The sequence below is a fragment of the Notolepis coatsorum genome (genome assembly GCF_963971535.1).
Source record: "Notolepis coatsorum genome assembly, chromosome: 7".
Classification (NCBI taxonomy): Eukaryota; Metazoa; Chordata; class Actinopteri; order Aulopiformes; family Paralepididae; genus Notolepis; species Notolepis coatsorum.
In genome coordinates this window covers 97,218,295-97,223,850 of record NC_140171.1, presented here as the reverse complement: position 1 = coordinate 97,223,850, position 5,556 = coordinate 97,218,295, and positions in this window count along the sequence as shown.

Genomic DNA, 5,556 nt, shown 5'->3' with positions numbered 1-5,556 from the left:
CAATGATGGCCGACATCGAGTCAATGTTTTATCAGGTGAAGGTACCTGAACATGACGCAGACCTCCAACGCTTCTTTTGGTGGCCCAACGGCAACTGTAACAAGCCCATGGAAGAATTCAGGATGACAGTGCACCTCTTTGGTGCCATGTCATCACCAAGCATTGCATCGTATGCGTTGAGGAGAACCGCAGAAGATCACAAAGCCACTGCGCCCCCTGAAGCCGTTCAAACAGTCCTAAACAATTTCTACGTAGATGACTGCTTGAAGAGCGTGGCATCGGAAAAGGACGCAGTGACCTTGGCTAAGGATCTTCGCACCTTGTGTGCCAGCGGAGGATTCACCTTGACGAAATGGACGAGCCATAACAGGAAAGTGCTCATGTCCATCTGAAAAGAGCTACAGGTCGTCTCTATATATCTCAATCACCTACTCGAGATATAAAACCCGTGGCCGCTCGATATCCCCCGGCGAGGTGCTAAACTCGCCAAGTTCTCGAGTCAATTACTATTTCTGTCTAGATTACTTCAAGTCACTGGTCTAGTTATATCCAGTTAATATGAAATGTAATCATGAAGAGTTGTTAATCTCTTCTTGTTTGTAATAAACCGAATGTATTGTCTAGGAGAACTCTTATATGCCTATAATAAACATATTTTGTTATTATCATCATCATCATCATCATTATTATCATCATTTTACGAAAGGGCCTGTAATGCTGCTTCTCTGAAAACCTGATGATATTACGTCACCGTCACCACCATCACCGTCCTCATTTGTGAGGAATGGTCTGTAATACTGCTCATTTGAAAGCTTGATGATATTACTTCACCGTTTAATAAGTTTTACTACTGCCAATAGTGTAATATTAGCGTACTAACAATCATTTGCAAGTCCCATAACCCCTTATCAGTTTGACAGGCCCATCAATCCATGGTACCGATCGTCCGGCCCTGCAGTGGCTTAGACTTTCAGTTTCCCACAAATCTGATGGGACCCGTCAAACAACAAACAGTGAAACCAAGCATTACTACCGTCAATAGTATATATATATATAATCTATAACTTTAGCTGAAAAGCATTAACCAGCAATTGATTCAATCTGTATTTCAGGACATAGTCACCTCAGAGGAAATCAGGGCGCGGCCAGCATCGTGGCCCATTGCGGCAGAAAGCAGTCCACGAACTCAATAGATATTATAAAGAAGTATTTTTAATTAGAAAAGGCAAGTTACAAAGGAGACTTCATTGGAAATATCCAACTCAGTTAAAAGAAGTATAAAATAAAAACATCTCTTCTGACACGGCTTGTGCCTGCTTGGAAAGTCTTTAAAATCTCTCAAAAATCCAAAAACTCTGGCTCCTCGAAGGAGGAACAGTCATCTTTATACTGATCCTGCATCATATCTCTATTGGTCCAAAAACAGCCAACCAACGTACAATACGCAGTAGGGATATACTCCTCCCCTTCTAGTCATTACATCTACTGGGAAAACCCCATTACCTCAGAACATGAATGCATGTCTGTTCTGCTTCCTCACTGTAAGGGTTAACTTCCTGACTCCCCTTAGTCCTCCATGGGCCTCTTTCGTTCTGAGACGAGGACGAGGCAGACTGCCGTAATATATCTTACATAGCCCAGTGGCCAAGCAGTATTGACATGGAAGCAATTCACACTTTCTGCACGAGCATATAGTACATGGTCCTTTTTTAGCATGATTAGCCTAACACATACATATACAGATATATTACAGGTACAATAGGTTATAGGTACAATACAGTACTCAGTGTACTATAGTACATTAGTTTACATTACAGTACACATTACAGTTTACTCTCCTCTCCTCCTTCCTCTTCTGCGGCCTCTCCTGCTGCCTCTCAGGGTCACATTCTTTAGGGTTAACTCCCTACTGCAGGCTTGCTCTCACAGACACCTCTATGCAGACCAGGCAATTCTTTCTTAAGCAGAAGAGGTTAGGTTCACACAACAATCATTTCACTGTCTTTCAACCAGAGTTTAGTTTTAAAGTCTATAAAGAATATACTGGTTATAAAGGAACAAACAGGATGTCAATTTCCAAAAGGGTCACTGTTGTTCTGTGGCACTTCACACCCCCTCTGTCATCCTGGTCGGTCATTTTCCATTGTCTTAATAGCGTATGTACTGGAGGGACGAGATGGCGATTGCGGGGTCAGGTGGCCGTGACTCTCCACACCCCCTCTGCCATCTTGGTACCTTGTTACCCTGGTAGCCGGCGGGAAGACTTGCATCTGTTGTTCCCTGGCTGGACGGCTCGATAGGATAGGGGCCACGTCGTGGCTTGGTATCCGGCGGGAAGACTTGCATCTGTTGTTCCCGGCCGATGCACCCAGGTTGTTGTCGTCTTGGTCATCTTGGTCATCTTGGTCATCTTGGTCATCTTGGTCATCTTGGTCATCTTGGGGTCACCCCCTCTGACCTCTTGGATCTCTCCCATAGTTTGAGGTAGGTTGAATTGTTACTTCTCGGGCGACCCCCACGGGTCCCCGAGAATTGTAGCAGCAGTCCTCTATTGAAGTGTGGTTGGCCTGGTCGTGTGACCCTGTCCGTAGGCCTCGCAGGACATCACAGATACAGTCCACAGAGGACTCATTTCTTTTCTCTCTTTCAGGTCCATTCAGGGCTCTCGTCGCCCTGTAACCTGGGTCCAGGCCGATGTCTCTCTGTCCGGTCTAGGAGGTCTAGGAGGTCTGGGAGGTCTGGGAGGTCTAGATGAGGACCTTGAGGATGCTCTGGAGCTTGACCTATCCCGGTCTTCCTCCATTTCCGAGTTCTGACCTGAGTCAGTATATTCCTTCTTGCCATTCGCTGCGTCGTCCACTGACTCCGGGGGACCTCCCCCCCGTCTAAGAATGCTCCTGGCCCGAAATAGGGCAGGTTCTGATCCTTCCGGTCCGATCTGTGCTGTCGGTCTCCTTGGTGTATCCTAAGGAGGGAGGTCGGTTCATTCCAGGATCGCAACATATCCACTTTGATCATCTGATCCTTCATATAGCGTACAGCTCTCTCTGCCACCCCGTTCGTATTGGGCTGGTAGGGTACAGAGTATTGGGCCATTACACCCGCTTCCTCCAGTAGTTTCAGTCTTGCTCTCAGATACTGCTATTCGTCTCGATGGCACTGGTTCAGGTTTTGTCCCCCTTACCAGCGCACATTGTTCACAGGCCTTTCGGACTGTTGTTTCCGTCCACTTCCTTCTTGCACAGGGGGTTGACCCTGTGTTGTGCTTGTCTCGGTCCAGACTGGGTAGTTAGTTACTGTTATGTCTGGTGTTAGCTCTGGCTAGTTAGCCAGCTTGTAGATTCAGGCTATGTAGCCTCTTATAGACTCAGCTCCTGCTGATAACACCAGCCTGTATTATTACGCTGGTTCCACTTCCGTCACAGTAGCAGGACTTATGCAGGACTTATTCTGATTTTAAGTAAACATTAGGTTACTTCTAGTTCAGGTGACCTGGTACCTATTTTTCTACTTAGGTTTCGACTGTAAGTAAACATTACGTTACTTTTTAGTCGTGAGTAAACTTTTACTGCAATCACAAAAATATACTTTAAGTGTGATTCTTTCTTTGAGTAGAACCTTCTACGTTTTTGACTGTAAGTAAACATTACGTTACTTTTTAGTTGTGAGTAAACTTTTACTGCAATCACAAAAATATACTTTAAGTGTGATTCTTTCTTTGAGTAGAACCTTCTACGTTTTTGACTGTAAGTAAACATTACGTTACTTTTTAGTCGTGAGTAAACTTTTACTGCAATCACAAAAATATACTTTAAGTGTGATTCTTTCTTTGAGTAGAACCTTCTACGTTTTTGACTGTAAGTAAACATTACGTTACTTTTTAGTCGTGAGTAAACTTTTACTGCAATCACAAAAATATACTTTAAGTGTGATTCTTTCTTTGAGTAGAACCTTCTACGTTTTTGACTGTAAGTAAACATTACGTAACTTTTTAGTCGTGAGTAAACTTTTACTGCAATCACAAAAATATACTTTAAGTGTGATTCTTTCTTTGAGTAGAACCTTCTACGTTTGGTTTTTTCAAATCTGTAATTAATTCTACTCCAGAGGCACCTGACAGCAGTCATTTCGGTTCATATTCTTTCGGCTTTTGATACCTATTTAAATAGTATAAAGCCCAACTCACTTGAACTCATGTTCTAAGCCCCGGAACCTCCAATCCGTTTTGACAGACCTATAAACCAGTGACTTGGCCGCCTAAGCACCTCAGCGTCCTGTATGCTGAGGCTTCCAAGTCCCCACAAATCTGATAGGCCCGTCGGATACAGAGACCCTGATGCTCGCTCTGTCCCCCCGCGTCAAGGTGCTAAGCTTGATGAGAGTTTGCAGAGTCTCAATTTTTTACCCATAGGCGCTGGTGAGTGTACATCTCATGCAGCTGATATGGCTGGTAGGGTGCTAACCTACCAAATGGTTGCTGTCAGGAAATCCCTTCTGAATGAAATAGATTACAAATTCACTTTACTTTACTCTGGGTTTAGAGCAAGGACGGACATCTTTACATATTATACTTAAAATATATACAAAATGCATGTAGTATTCTATGTCATGTTTCTTCCTAAATGACAATAACACTTTATATTATTCCTCTTGACAGATGAGCTGTATGTCAAGTGCAGTTTGCACTTGCTTGAGTGTCATGTGTCAGGGCCCCAGAAGGTAAGGATACTATTGATTCTCCTTCCGGGCTTTGAATTCCTCCCTTTTTGTCCTCACCTCTGCTTGCTGTTCTGGGGTTAGTGCGGCCCACTCGTCTGCAGGTAGGTATTGGTACTTCTTTTTCCCTGTTCTGTCCTTGGTTGTTTTCGGGGGGAACTCCTGGGAGGCCCCCCTTTTGTCAGATAGCATTTTGACTTGGTCATACAGTATACATTCGATACGTAACTGGTCTTGTGACCATGCTGCGCATCGGGCTGCCAGTAGGTTACCCCCTGGGACTCCTCTGAATAGCTTTTCAAGCAGTAAGCATGATCCTTGCATAGGTGTTCCATTCATGACTGATCCTGCTGCATCATTGAGAGACATGCTCCCGTCTCGCACCTGTGGGATTAGTTTCTCCACCATGTTATCCCCTGGATCTTGACCGGGGGTCCTTACTTCTCTTTCCATCAGTTGGTCCATTGAGGCCCTTTCGGGGATCTCTAGTCCTTTGAGATGTCTCAACATGCGAGCTAGCGTCTCTTGTGCTTGCATCTCCTGAGCGAGCATCTGCTGCGCCAGCTTCTCATGAGCTAGCATCTGCTGTGCCAGCTTCTTCTGAGCTACCCGTGCCAACTTCTCCTGAGCTAGCATCTGCCGCGCCAGCCTCTCCTGAGTTAGCGTCTGCTGCGCCAGCATCTGTTGTACTAGCATCTCCTGGGCTAGCTTCTCTTGTGCTAGCTTCTCCTGAGCTAGCGTTGGGTGCGCCAGCTCCTCCTGAGCTAGCATCTCCTGTGCGAGCTTCTCTTGTGCTAGCTTCTCCTGAGCTAGCGTTGGTTGTGCCAGCTCCTCCTGAAC